Consider the following 16436-nt stretch of genomic DNA (forward strand, 5'->3'; position numbering starts at 1 on the left):
GATGTAGAAATTAAAGCATTTTGAGACAGTGATATTAGAATTGAAAGGCTCCTTAAAGACATTTTCCTGGAGTTCATTAGTTTACCCAGGAGAAATATAAATATCCACAAAATTTGGAGCTAATTAGTAAGTTAACATTAAATCCTAGATGTTGTGTTAATACAAGTCATGATTGTATTATTGTTAAATCAGAATCCTTCACTACTTGACAATGTGTATGAGAAAGTGAAAGAAAGGCATTAAAGCAAAATGTCTTATTTTTTAGGCATTTAATCATAGTGGTGAGAGTAATGTCTGAATTTTTCCATTCAATAAAAGCTTGAAGTTTATAAGAACATTTTCCTACATATAAGAATTTGTGTCAGAAAGTTTAAAGTGAATATCAAAAGATCTGAAAATTAGAAAGCTTTGTTCACTGTTAGAATTTAGATGGCTTATTTATTCATAAATCTCTTTACCTACAAAAAATTAAGTCTTGAAGTTAGATTTAGTGGGCATTCTTTTTACCTAAATGAGTGTTCTCTTAATATTAATTTGTGTATTTTTTGTACTCCCTCATCTTAACAAACATATGTATTTGGAAGCATGTATATTTCATGCCAGTTGAGTTCTCATATGTTTTCCAGTGTCAATCTTAAGCTAAGGATTTATGATCCAGTTTTCATTATAATTTATATGGTAAGTGATATTTTTCCCTTTATTATAATATAATAAAAGATAAGAAATACACACACACACACACAAAAAGAATTTGTGTCAGGTTTGTTGACAGGGTTATTTCAGTATGGAGATATACCTAACAAGAATTAGATTTCAATAATGTATATGGCAGTTATGATGTGTCAATTGCTATTGAGGCATTTTCTATTCTAAAGAGGAATCAATTACAGGAGTCTTCAGTCACATCAGTAAAGCTGTATGTTCAACCTAATACTTGGTGTTACTTGTCCTACATTTATAATGATTAGGCTGACAAGATATCCAAAATATCTAAATATATTTCAATAAAATCCCAAACTGATATGGATAGATAGGTCACTAATTGGAACTGTAGGACAAATTAGGCTTTTTTGTGCTGTAGTTCAATCTATAATCTCCTAGCTAAATAAAGTTTTCAAAAATATTCACAGAATACCAGTAATAAAAGTTCATGACAGTTATATCTGTATAATATTTCTAAGGTCAGGATTAAGTATTTGTTCCGAACATTTAGAATCAACAGGATCTGTTGAATTAATCGATCCAGAATTTTGTCCTCACATTCACATCTCAACATTTTATCAATATGGCTTTCACCAAAACACTGTTCTTATTGAACTTGTCTATGTCCTTTTACTTTTCAAATCCAAATAGTAGATTTCATTCAATATCTTCCTGAAAATTCTTTCCTTCCTTTTCTTCTGTAAATCTGTGTTTATTCCTTTTTTGTTTCCTTATTTATCACTTTCCTCCAATCTTGTCCACACTGGTACTCACATTGTTCACACTTTCGTCAGAACTTTCCTTTTCCTCTTCCCTTTAATAATGTCCCTGATTTTATTTGTTTACTTTCATGGTCATGAATATTTTGATGATGTCCAAACAGACCTATCTTTGCATCTGTTTAACATAAATATTAGAACTATCAGAGAATTTTTTTCCTCTAAATCCATCTTTATCACCAAGATAAATCCATCTAAATCCATCCTTATCACCAAGAATGTAACTATCACAGTTAGGAGACATAGATGTGGAAAAACTTTAGATTTCCTCTTACCCTACTTCCATCCATTAGATAAGATGAATGATCAAGATTTTCTCAGTTTCTGTCACTAATGTAATTTCTATGTACTCCTTTTTATGACCCTGACACACCAGCCTATTGCAAATACTCATCAGCACTCACTCAGTCCTAAAACAACTGTTTACTAAGTATGCATTTCTCCCCATAGTCTTTTCATATTGGTCCTCTCCATCACCCAATGACTCTCCTTGTAAGCACACAGAGTGAAGAACTCAGACAAAAAATCGAGTACCACCATTATTACTCACAACATTGAATGTTGGTCTTACATTTAATGGATGTAATGTACCAGAAATATTGAAGAATATATTTGTTGACTTCTAGAGCAAAGAAAAAGAAAGTAAACAATCCTTACATTTTCTAACGTAGCTTACAAATAAGGGAAGAGTCAAATTCAGTTTGTTGGTATAAAGTCAGAAATAGTTTCATGCAGAAATAAAAATAAATTTTAACTCCTGGCTTTGCAGCTTGTGTCCTTTTATGGTAACTGCAGATATGTAAGTAGTATTATGTAAATTGTGTCATGCATTCACAGCTGTAATGAAGAAAATACTCTTAATATATCATTTGAAAACATTGGTTATTGAATGGTATCTATATGAGAATGTAATTTGAACTAATCACACTAAGTTGAAACCTACATCTTAGTAAATCAAAATGTGGAAATAAATGATTTTATTTATAAGAAAATAATACCACCAAGAACAGTGAGTATACATTAGAAAGACTGCTGGAATAACGTTAGGGTTTTTACTGTCTGTACCTGTTTACGTGATTGTATTTCTTGATATTCAAACTCTCCTCTTGTTATTCTGTTTTGTTTTGTTTTGTATTGTTTGGTTCATCGTGGGGCCTGGACTCTTGGCCTGGCATTGTCCCTCAGCTCTTCAGCTCAATGCTCTCTACCACTTGAGCCACAGTGCCACTTCCCGCTGTTTCTGCTTATGTGGTGCTGAGAAATCAAACCCAGAACCTCATGTAGACAAGGCCAGCACTCTGCCACTGAGCCACCTTCCGAGCCCTCCTCCTGTTATTCTTATTGTATGTAATCTAACGCTGTTTATAACTATGCATTTAATGTGGGAAATCCAGCTTCAAAGATATCTACGTATTTTTTTCCTTTTCAATCACAACATCGTCATTATCAGGCTACACTGTGATCATCATCCTCCCCATCAAAATTATTATTAGCAACATAAGTGCTAATTATTGAACGTCGGATATGTGTCTATGATTTTATTATTTGTCTTTTGATTAATAATTTTAATGTTACCACTGTGCATGAATCCATATTGAAATTTTGAACAAATAAAAAAAAACCTAAACCATATCAGATAGTTTGACTATGTGTTTATAACAAATTATGGAATAGATTTTTTGAAGCATTGCAAATTCGTAGTCACTATGAATTAACTTCCTCTCTCCCCCTAACTACAATCAAATATTTAAGAGTTTGGGCAGAATCTTTTCAAGTAATATACTGTAAATGTTACTACAATATCATGTGTATATCTAAAATTCACTTGAAAGTAGTAAACTCTACTTTCTATTGAAATATATTAGTTATTTTATTCTAGGAAACTTTTAGAAAAATAGACTGTATATCTTTGAAATGAAAAAGTTCAAAAATAGTAGCGTAAAATTTTTAGAGCGAGTCTGTCTTCTCTCTCTATATATATATGTCTTCTCTCTCTATATATAAATGTTATGTGTAGAATAGTATATTTTTAGAGATTATTTGTCCTCAGAAATATATAAATATATCTAAATTTATGTGTAGAATGATATACATCATAGTGAAACAAGTAACTTAAAATATAATTAAAATTTAAAAAAAAACTTCATGAAACAAAGTGCCGGTAACTCACCCTTATCATAAGAGCTATTCTGGGTGCTGAGATCTTAGAATTGTTTTAGAAACTAGCCCAGACAGAAAAGTACTTGTTAGATTCTTATCTCCAATTAAACACTAAAAACAACACCCACAACAAAAAATGTATCACATTAATTTCACAAAAGCATCTTTTAACTGCTGTGAACATTTCTTAGAAACATGAATACATACCCCTGGAAAATGTTAAGTAAAAAAGTATAGAATATTTACGGCTATGTTAAAGACATGACTGTTTAGATTGTTTAAGATATTTAGGTAATGATTAGAAGTTAAGAATAATGATAGGTACATCATATATTGGACTGGTATTTTATTCTATTTTACAATAGTAATAAAACGATATTTATAATGATTATATAAAATTACTCTTGCTTAGTATTTGAATTATCATAAGTGATAAATATTTTTAAATGATTTCCAAAGCAAAGGAGTATCAATTCTTTCGTAATTTCAAAACAATTAAGAAAATTATTTCAAGGCTGGTTCACTCTGTCTATATTTGTTTTCTTGTTCTAGTTTTCCTATGTTAGTAGAAATTAAAATTCCAAAAATTTAATGGATATTGGCATTTAGGAACATCTTCACATACGCTAAAATTGGAGTCCCTTAAGTGGAATTATTTTATTTCATTTGTTACTTTCACAAATAAATCAAGATGATTGTGTATTTTGTTCTTTTCACTGCTTTTGGCTCTTATCTTGAGAATACGTTTTTCCTAGAAAACTAGAGATAAGCAATTGGATTGAGCATGTAACATATGACTTTCATAAAATGCAGATGCATAGATTTGTGTCTTCTGTCATTTGCTAAAATTTTCTTCCAGAAAAGTTTCTCATTTACTTAGAAGTTTTACCCCTTCCCCTCCACAAATTATACCGACATCAAATACAGTGAAAGCAGGGGTTATACTGTGGGGGAGTGAAATACAAAGCAACAATGAAATAATCTTAAATGTGTTAGAAACAATCGCATGAAAGAAAAGAAAACATTTGAATACATATCTTAGGGTTCATTTCCCTAACATCACCTCATCTGACCTTTTCTGCTTTACTCAGACATATACTAGATATTGCAAATAAGGGAAACCATGGGAAAACATTAGGGATACAGGTGGACCCATTGCAACAATGAGATGAACAAGTCGTTATGTCGAAAAATGAAATTTACAACTTTGGGGGGGGGGTAGCGGGGAGTATTGGGTGGGGGACAGGGGGAGGATGGGAAGGGGAAACAAAGGGGGAGGCTACAATGCTTGATAAGAAATGTACTCATTATCTTGCCCATGTAATTGTAACCCATCTGTACAGTATTTTCACAATAAAAATAATAAAAAAATTAGAAATGATGCATAATTCCTAGGTATTCCAGTTATCACATATACTTTTGGATTGAGTTATCACTGTATAAACCCAAACGGACAGAATACCCTCAAAATAAACAGAAATCACATCTTTGCTTTAAATGCAGTAGTTTACAAAGAGTTTTTAGCCAACACCCAAAACATCTTTTTATCTATTCTGCATTTTGTGTGAAGAAGTTTTAACAATAGTTTTTTTTTCTTGACATGCAATTCACTTACAATATATTATCTCCTTTTATTGTATACATTTTAATGCTTTGGAAGTGAATTGTGCCTTCATAGGTTTTCAAAGCCCGATTTTCACAAACTTCCATTCCTTCAAATAGAAATGCTGTAAATTTTAGAACAGACATTAAAAATAGATATAAAATTCAGTTACAGGAATTTGCCCAGCATACATCCTCTATAGTGTGTCTTTTCAAAATTTGTTTTTGGGGATCATTTCCAGGGTCTCACACATACTATTCAAGTTCACTGTCAATTAACTACATTCTCTATCCAAAAAAAGTTTTTTACTTCTGTTTAATACATTCATAGAGGTGTAATGCCTGGATCCTATAAAATTCTCTTTCACCTTTTGAAGACTTGAAATCTTATTTGCTAAAATGATTGCAGTATTATACAAATCGATCACTATTAGAAGTATATCAATTTCTCCACAAATGCATTACTATATTTTGCGTCCTCTTTTTATATTATGGACTTATTAGTGAGTTTTTATTATTTCTTAGACATTAAAAAGGAGCTTATTTCATATGCTCCTCCTATTGACTATTAATTTGCATGTTATTTAATGAAATATACTATTCAGGAAAAAAATTTATATAGAATTAGAAGATATAAAATTACTTATGTTTCAGGGGCTGGGAAGGTGGCTCAGGGATAGAGCGTTGCCTCGCATGCCTGAGGCCCTGGGTTCGATTCCTTAGCACCACATAAGCAAAAAAAATCCAGAAGTTGCTCTGTGGCTCAAGTGGTAGGGCGCTAGCCTTGAGCTAAAGAGCTGAAGGACAGCACCCAGGCCCAGAGTTCAGGCCAGACAACCGGATCCCTCCCAAAAAATACTTAAGTTTCAGAATCATTGTAGCATTAACATTGTAGCATTAACAAATATATGCCCTCTATCTGTTGGATATGGTTTTGTTTCTGTTATAGTGTCCTTTGAATTATGAAAGGTTATCACTTGATATAATCCAGTTCTTGCTTTTCTTTAGCCACTAATGTTTTCCATGTCAAATTTTTAGAAACCTTTACTAATCCGATGTCATGAATTTTTACATTTATGTTTTATCGGTTTTTACATCTCACATTTAGTTTGATAATCATTCTTTATAAGGTTTGAGGTAGGCCAGGTGCCGGTGGCTCACGCCTGTAATCCTAGCTACTCAAGAGGGTGAGATCTGAGTATGGTGGTTTAAAGCTATCCCGGGCAGGAAAGTCCATGAGGCTCTTATCTCCAATAAACCACTAGAAAACCAGAAGTTTTGCCGTTGCTCAAGCGGTAGAGTGCTCACCTTGAGCTGAAGAGCACATGGACAACGCCCAAGCCCAGAGTTCAAACCCGATGACCAACATACATACACACAAACAAAGGACTGAGGTAGTAGTCTAAGATTATTCTTTAAATCTAGAGAGACAATAGTGCCAATACAAACATTTAAGATTCTGTTTTTATTTCATAAAATCTCATAGCATCCTTTTCAAAATCTATGGACCATAAATCTAAGAATTTATTTTTGAAAAATCTGTTACCTTCTTGATTGGACTGAAAGTCAGATAACATGGAAAAAATAAAATAGAAAACAAAGCATTGTATAGAGATGTTACAATGTAAAAAAATTGTAATAGGAATATAATTCATTTCCAAAGAAATAAGAGAAAGAATAAAACTAACAATTGCTAAGGTGGATAGAAGATGGATCATATTTTATCATATATAATTTTGAAAAAGCATAGTAGGAATGAAAATTTTAAAAAGTCATAACTTAAAACACTATTCGTATTATAACTAGACAGTATAGTTCAGTGATAAAACATTGGCCTAACATATGTGAAGCAATTGTGTGATCTCCCAAGCATTACAATGTACACACAAAGCACACACACAAAAAACCCACATAAACACACACACACACACACACACACACACACACACCACATGCACACACTTGGAATATTTTTATTATCATATTAAACAGAGCAAATTATCACAAACAGTAAAAGTATTTTAATATATGAAATTATAATATTGCTCATACTATTTAAAAGTTTAGTAGAAATAAAACAGTCACAAGATACTTGGATTCTTATAGATTAAGTAAATTGAAAATTAAGAAATAAAAGACATGAGAAATTTGCAAACAAGTTTTAAATAATAAACATTTTGAAACATGTATCCTTTTATTTTGGCAAAAGATTGATATGACTGGTGTTTTAACTCAAGATTTAGAATATAATAACCAGGTGCTCTATATCTTGCTAGGCATGGCTATATCTCTAATCATTTCACTCTGGAAATTTTATGATAAGTTCTCATAGTTTCCCAGTCTCTCCCGAATTACAAACCCTATTTACACTTCCCACCATAGTTAGAAAATAGAAACCACAAATCACTATGCCCAGCTCAGTTTTTTTTAATTCAAGTATAAATATTTCCAAAAAGTGACCATGTAATGCAGCCTTTTTTAATAAAGTATGTGCTTCTTGAAAATACAGTATTCATTATCTGGACAAATATGTTTAGAACTATAAGAAAATAAATTTATTTAAATTCATCAACCATATAAAATTTAAGAAAATAATTTTTAAATAGTTACATGTTAACTATTTTGAAAGCAAAAATATATCTCTGAATAATTTACATGTGTTAAAATTATGCAAAACTAAATTAACTAATCCTACAACTCTGAAAAAAGAATTACCCTCAAGAAACAAAAGAAAATAATTAAGTTCAAAATTTGAAATTTAGAAAATAAAATGAAGTGTACTCTTTAGTTGATTTAAATAACTGTAAGCCCTCTGTATATCAATTTCATAATAAAAAATGCATGAAGAAAGAAAAGTACCCATTGGTCAATAGCGACAGAAGAAGCATCAGTAGTTTTTTTTTGAGTGTACAAAAAAATCAATGGAAGAGATAACAATGTTCCTTCCATAATAAATGTACTCATTACTTTATTTAGCTAACTGTATCCCCTCTGTACATTACCTTTACAATAAAATTAAATTGAAATTAAAAATGAACTAAATAATATACCAATTAAGAATTCATAGAGAGGTAGGAAGGTGGCTCAGTGGTAGAACTCTTGCTTTGCATATTTGAGGCCCTGGGTTCAATTCCTCAGCATCACATAAACAGAAAAAAAAAGCTGGAAGTGGCGCTGTGGATCAAGTGGTTGAGTGCTAGCCTTGAACTAGCCTTGAGGAACAGCGCCCAGGCCCAGAATTCAGGTCCCACGACCCGACCCCCCCCCAAAAAAAAACAGAATTACTAGAAACCATTGGTTTAAAACTTTTTAAAAAACTGCCCTAAGTACCCAAGTAATATAATTTGATGATACTATTTAAATACTTCAACTTCAGCAGAGAAGCCAATAATTTAAAAACTGTTACAAAGTAAATTAATAAATCTGAATATATTACCATTAATAATAAATGTAAGATAAATTTATAGTGGTAGTCAAATAGGTAAGAACTTAGGCAATTTGCCATTCGTTTGCATTTAATATGTGAGAAAGAATTTCCTAGGTTTTTTTAAAATATATAATCAGTTTAATGAAGAAACTATTCTGTCACATCATATGATAATTAGATGAAGCTGATTTTAGAGCAAAGAGAAGATTGTACTAAGTTTTTGCATGTTAAAGTATATGCTTATTTTGGTTGTGGGAAATTGTGTTCAACTTGGGTATTGTTTTTGTTAGACTGGTGTCATATCAATGGTTAATTTTAGGATAGGGGTTCCCTTTTAAAAGAACATGCCCCTGATCTGACTTTTTAGACTTCTCATTATCAATGGCATAAGAGTTGCACACCAAATTGTCTAGCTTCCTAACTTGGCTGTCCTGGATTCGGCAGTCCTTCCAATCTTAACCTGTAGATAGTGCAGGATGGTGGAAATGATCCAATGCACCTAGCTATAGATTGAGAAGGAAGTCCACTAAACTTTTGGCCTGGGTTGTGTTCTCAAGCCTCCTCAGTAGTTAAGAGTTCAGATGGGAGCCCCTGGTGCCAAGCAGTCAGAGTATTTCTTAAAGCAACTAGACATATATATGACTTAGGCATGTAAACACCTCAGGACAAGAATAAAAGAGCAGTGAAGTATAGAGGATAGGCTCAATTTTAACTAGCTACTTGGAGGCTGAGTAAGATTAGCTAGCTACTCTGGAGGCTGAGATATGAAGACCACTATTCAAAGCCAGTCCAATCATGAAAATACATGCGATTATCTCCAAAAAGCCAGAAGTGGAACAATGGCTCAAGTGGTAAACCACTATCCTTGGACACAGAAGCTTAGGGATGATGAATGAATAAATGAGCACTTGCACATGCACGTACGTGTATATACGTGCATGTACACACACACACACACACGAGTATTTCAATGTGAAGTTCATTTTTTACCATGCTGTACCCTATTTCCCTGTATTAGTTTACAAATTAACAAAATCAGATAAGCACCTATTTACATAGAACTCATCATGTTTCTCTAAAGTCAACTCTCTTTTTAGAAGCATGCTTTTATTTGACCCATATGTAAACTATTCAGGAGTTTGATTCTTCTCCCTCAATTCTGTAGAATTAGATGATTGTTTAGCTTCCCCCTAGCAATACAATTTTGTGAAATCTTGCATCAAGCAACGTATTTCTTTCACTAGAACGCAAGCCTCTGTCAAACAATTAATAATAGTTTTTTCTTCTCTTTGCTTGCATCTGTAGTTTTATTACCTTCATATATTTCATGATCTGTCTGTGCATGACAAAGACTGCTGTGGAAATAAAAAGACCTGTCGCAGCACTTATCATTTATGTACCATCCATAGATATGAAGATGTTTAAATATTACTGAAATTGCTTTGGAATAAATCATGTTCACCTTGACTATCATGAAAAAGAAGAATTGGTTTCTCAGCACTTTAGGTAAGAACATGATTGAAAGAAATAAAAGGAAAAGTGAGGAACAACTCAACACATACATTCAAATGAAACAAAACAACCCAAGAAAACAAATTAATTCAGTAGTCAAGAACCTGCAGGAAATGCAAAGACTTAAAAAAAAATCAGCTATGACAAACTTATGAAAATCCTGACTACATGGGAGTCTACCTTGTGAGGATAGAGGTTAAAGCCCAGAGTGGACAGAAAGATCTGTACACAATGCCATGCACCTGTTATTCTAAATTCCAGGAAGAATAACATAACGTGGACTGAGCCCAAGGTCATACACAAGGATCTGAAAAATAATCAGGATAATTTAGGACTGGGGACATGACAAAGTGGTAGAAACACCCATTTAGGGGGCACAAGACACTCAATTCAAACTCTAATATTTGGGTATTAAAGTAAAAAGCTATGATTTTAAATAATTGGAATAATTCTAAGATTTGAGTGGAAAAATGCATTAGAGTGATAGAATGAACCCATGGTTCAATGCTTTCAACTTAAGTGAAAATATTTTATGGTACTTCAGACAAAACAGAGTTACCTTGCAAATGAGCATGGTTGTGCATTTGGGTGATGGAAATACTTTAATTACACAGGTGTAAATTAAATAAATTTTATTTGGGTAGATTGTACTTAAACTAAGAACCTGGATGATGTCCCTGAGATTTTTCTCTCAAGGCTACCACTCTACTACTTTGAACCACAGTTCCAATTCTGATTTTCTGTTGGTTGTTTGGTGATAAGATTCTCCTGGACATTCTTACCCAGGATGGCTTCAAACTATGATCGTCAGATCTCAGCCTCCCGAGTAACCAGGATGCCAGGCATGAGCCGTCGATAGTTTTAATAATTTAGTAAATTGTACACTTACTGAAATTATACATTATCATTATAACCTGCATAATATATGTGTGTATGTATATATCAATGCATATGGATAGAAATATTTTAACATATTTTTGTATCTACAGTACATTTATGAAATCATCCATTATAAAATAAAATGGAAACAAATGTTAATAAGGAGCAAAACAAAGGAAATTATCACATGTTTCTTGTTGTTGAATGGAATACGAATTCGAGAATCAGTTTGGGAAAACCATCTCTACGTTAACAAAATGGATAAGAGCTATTAATTCTAATCCATCTATTTACCCATGTTGTGCCACCTCACACATGAGTGTCAAAATCAAACCACACTTTTTGTCTTTGCTTTTAACTCACCTGACATAATTTACAGGTTAGATGAAGTAATCAAATAAAGATTAAAATAATATTATGTGAGGATATGAATTAGAGCTGAACATGATTTTGAATATGATAATAGCTAATTAAGTTGCATATTTCTTACGTTTACTCTGTCTTGTCCCTCATTCCCACATTAGGAAAGTATATAGAAGGTTCTCACTAAATTATATGTACAATTATGAAAAAAATGTATTGAAAGAATATGGGCACAGTGTGGTTTTAGCTTATTGAGGCCTGTAGGAGTAAGTGTGTTTTTGAGGACTTGCAATACATTGTGATGAAGATGAAGGGAGGGATGTTCTTATTCTGGAAAACTGGCTAGAGGATTGCTTCCACAAAGGAAGTGATGAATTCTTCCAAAAGGTTACAGTAAAATCACTTTCACAACCATGTTCACTGCTGCACTATTCACTGTATCCAAGTTACAGAAACAGCCCAGATGCCCTTCGGCAGAGTGATGGTTAGAGAATGTGTGGCACATATACACAATTGGATTGAACCCACCCATTTTGAAGACTGTTACATTATTTGCAACGAAATGAATAGATCTAAAAATATATTAAGTGAACTAAGTCAGAACCAGACACACAAAGGACCCATATTCTGTGTCATATTTGGAAGCTAGAAATTTATGCAAGTTTACACAAAAATATTAACCAAAGCATGCTATTTGCAGAGGAGTATTTCAAAGATGTAATTTCTTATAAAATTGAACTTTACTCCAACAAAATGAGGACCAGGAAACTATCACTTGAAATATGTGAGTGGAAGTCAAAAGGAAGGAATAAAGAGAGTTATGGAGGAAGAGAGTGATGGTATAATATTCAATGCAGATAGTATGAAACTAGAAAAAAATAAAGTGGGGCGAGGTTTGGAAGGGTGTGGAAAAGTTATATAAAGATCCATTTTACTTAAAAAACTGATAGGTTGAATGAAAATTCCCTTGTACAAGTATTTAAGATAATAAGAATATAATTAAAAACAATGGAGACATCTGATCTTAAATTCTATTTCCATCTCTTTTAAAAAATAAAATTATTTGCTCTATAATTTGATCAGAGGGATGGATTTTGTGGCTAGCTAGATCATTGCACATCTGTCTCTCTCTTCCTCTCTCCCTTTCATGATTCTCATAGGTAATATGATTGCTCCATAATTATCCTAATTTATTTTGCTTTTATATTTTTGGTTGCATCATTTTACTTTCTGCTCTGCCATATCTCAATTCATTTACACAGAAGACATTATTTCCTATTTTCTCATTCTTAAAATAAGCTGCACATGAAGACAACACTGGTCCTCATTTTCAGTCTGTACCTTTAAATACGGAGGAAAATCTTTCCTCTGCTCTCTACCAATTCCCTATTCTCCAGTTAGAATAATTTAGAATAGTAAAAATGAAAAAAGAGAAAATAAATAATAGTGAAAAAAAAACAGATGCAGAAAATTCACCGGATTTTTCTGACCATTTCATCCAATGTGAACTATTGGGGAAATACATGGACAGCTCATTCTCACTGGCACTCAAAGTCTATGGTTAGGCAATTCTGATGAAGTTGAGGAACAAGATGAAAAAGTGAGAAATGGTATCAATTGCAAGAAAAAAATGAAATAGTATACAAGCAAATTTCTTCTTTGTTCTGCTGAAAATAATCGCCTTACTATAGTGCAGAGACTACTTTTCAAAAAGGCCACTCATGTGATTAGTAGGGATGACGACGAGTATAACCCTCTTCATGGAGAAGCCTACAGTGGACACTTAGACATTGTCCATGAGGTGGTGGCTCAAGGCAGATATTCATGCAATAACTGCGAATGTCTGGACATCCCTGAACAGTACTTATACATGGAATAATAACAGAGTGGCTTCTTTATTTCATCATAATGCAGATACCAATGGCCAAATTAAAGGCCTCTTGACCCCCTTGCATCTTGCTGCTGGGAATAGATATAGCAAAGATACGCTGGATCTCCTTCTGTTGAACCATTATATCAAGCCATGTCTGAAGCACAACTTGGAAGAAACTGCATTTGATATTGCCAAAAGGATAAGTATGTATCACTACCTCTTTGAAGTTGTGGAAAGCTGTACAAATTGTTCTCCTAAGTCCTAATGGATCAGTTAAGTTTCTTAAATTTCTAAATTGCCAGTCCATCCTATGTGTCCATAGAAAATATTTTCACAATACAAAGCAACAGCAATACCTTACTTTAAAAATTCATGGATTCCATGGTATTCTTCCAAGTGAATTGCCTGACTTTGATGTCAAAATATATTCGAGTTGTTTGTATACATCTATAATGATTTCTATAGAGTTTGTAATTTTTTAAATCAGAAATAATTTTAATTTATCTGTTGAAATGAGTAGTACAGAAACTAAAGATATTTCTGGTGCTTGTCTGAAAAAGTATATTTTAAAATATTTAGTATTCTGTTTGTATAATGTCCATAATTTATTTCATTCTCTCTTAGATATAATACTTTGAATTTGACATTGTTTTATAATACATAGGTTCATTAATAAATGTGTCCTATCAGATTGCATTCCATATAGAAACATTTTAAGATAAAATGACAATGTTATCTTATTTCAAAAGTTTTGTAAAGGTTATGCTATGTAAAGGCCTTTCTAAAACGGTGAAGATTGAATACACTGATGTCAAACTAACTTTTATTTCTATTAATTACATATATTATTACACTTGTATATTTGTAATCAACTTTTTAATAACTGTTTTTCATTTCTTGCATCTGAAGAATGAAAAATATGGAATACTTCACAAATTTTCATATCATCTTGGTGCAAGAGCCATGTAAATCTCTGTATTGTAATTCAGGTAGACCTGCTGCTGAAGCATGTACTGTCCTGTAAATTTAAGTAATTAATGATGCAATCTTAAGACAGGCATAGATCTTTGGTTGCCTATTTGTAACAAGGAAACCTTATTGTTCCCAAAATTGCTATTCATCTTAATTCTGTAAAATTCTGTGTATGGTGGAAAAAACCTATGTTGTTTGTTCGATTGTTTACATTTGCAAGTTTTTGTCAATGAGTATTTTAAATCATTTTCATTTGAAATTTGATCATACGTTGAAGCCTTTATAGATAGGTGCAAAGGTGATTGATTTTCAAGTACTTATTTAATAACTGAGTTAGCTTTGTGGAGCTAATGGATTCAAAGTAAGCCTTGCTTAACAGCTACTTCTAAACATCTGCAGCTTAAAATTTCCCAAATGAGGTCTTGCTGGCACAAATGTCTCCTTGACCCTTTACCCTTGCTCCATGTAGGAACAGCCCACCCAGAATGTCTTACCCTGACAGCATAGATTGTCTTACTGGAGCAAAACTAATCATAGTTACAAGGGATTATAGAGAGACGAACAGTTCAGACAGAACTGTTCGGACTAGAAGGTATTTTTCAAAATATAACTGCTAATTACACCCTATCATTTCAAAAGTAGCTAAGGCCAAGAAGGTGAAAAAATTGTTCATATGCATGATTACCTAATGTCCTGGCCTGTCTACCATCCAACCAGGTAGGAAGTTACACCACTGATTTTCTATCACCAAATATATTCCATAGCTCCAGGAGAAGTCCATATGTTTCTCCTCCTTATTAGGCCTTAAATTGGGAATGTTTCAATCACAGTGTTTCCTCTTGCCTCTAGGCTGTACATCTCCGAATGGTAAAGCTTTAGCTCTAATTCTATCAAACACTGAGGTAGAGGTAATGGAATAATACTTTAAAACAGTTGCCTTTGATACCTTAACCATAACAGAACAATGAAAAACATTTTCTTGTATTATAGATAATTATATATTTTATATTTATATGTGCTGATTTTATATTTCACACAGTAAATCTTACTAGAATTAATTGATAATTTGACTAATTTATATTATTCCAATAAATAGATTGGAATATAAATAATCAGGATTAAAATATATATTAGAATATAAAAAGTATCAATGCAATGTTTTTGGTATAAACTTGTGATACCTTCTACGTGTTCTTGATCTTCTGAATTCACATGGTAAAAAAAACAATGTTTTCCTCTAATCTATAATGGATTTTACTCTGCTGCTCTGTTTATTGTTTTAACTCGCTGGTCCCAAATTGTTTTTCTCCATATTTTTGAAACATTCCTACTGATTATACTCAAATTTTGCTGATATAATGTCTAAAAAGTATTATTCTTCTACAGGATCCATGGGTCCTAGGATCCCAGGTCCCAGTTATCCGCATCATCAGATAACTAGGACAAGAGTTCCCACCTACGCCCATGCAACATGGCAAGAGAAAGTCATTGAAGACCCATCTCAATTTCTCATTTCTTATATTTCAGGGCCCCGATTCCTTGAAATGCAGGAATTAGCAGTGAGCAATTGGGAAATGCAAGGCAACTTAAAATGCAAGATGAAATCACAAAATGTGAAAGTACAGTAATTCAAACTTTCAATTTTCAGATGACCATCCCATATGAGTGAAAAAGTCCACAAATGTCACAAGATTATTTGTAATACCCCTCTCTTAATGATTAATGAATGATTTCAGTCCAGTATCAGCAAGCTAAAAAATAGTTCCTGAACGATAGATCCATAATTGGTCTACCAATGCTAGGAATACTTGTCATAGAGGTCAAATATAATTCAAAAAAACATTAATTGAGAAGATCTTTAGTGCTTCAAAACACTGGTACTTCAGTAAAACTTGGTTCTGTAGTATAAAAATGTTGTCATTCTCAAACAAATGATAACCTACATTTAATCTGCTGAAAGTATATTCCTTTTCAAATAAACTTTTAAAAACCATATTTGCCAAAAAAACACTTTACAAGTGATGATGTTTAGTGAGGTTACTAGTTTTTCAAGTGTAGGGAGCAAGTTACAATAGAGTTGATTTATTTACCCAGCACTAATGCCAAACAGGTTCAACCATTCCTTAAAGTGTATGAATAGTACCCCCCACCATAGTTGCCTTAGCAT

The 16436-nt window shown here is 32.6% G+C and overlaps 1 pseudogene; it reads right to left on the bottom strand.

Annotated features, from left to right (window-relative positions):
* Positions 1 to 14210: 14210 nt before the first annotated feature.
* Positions 14211 to 14307, bottom strand: LOC122126403 (annotated as a pseudogene).
* Between the last annotated feature and the right edge of the window lie 2129 nt (positions 14308 to 16436).

Source organism: Dipodomys spectabilis, unplaced genomic scaffold (assembly GCF_019054845.1).
Source record: "Dipodomys spectabilis isolate Male_0828 unplaced genomic scaffold, ASM1905484v1 ptg000276l, whole genome shotgun sequence".
In the NCBI taxonomy this organism is placed as follows: domain Eukaryota; kingdom Metazoa; phylum Chordata; class Mammalia; order Rodentia; family Heteromyidae; genus Dipodomys; species Dipodomys spectabilis.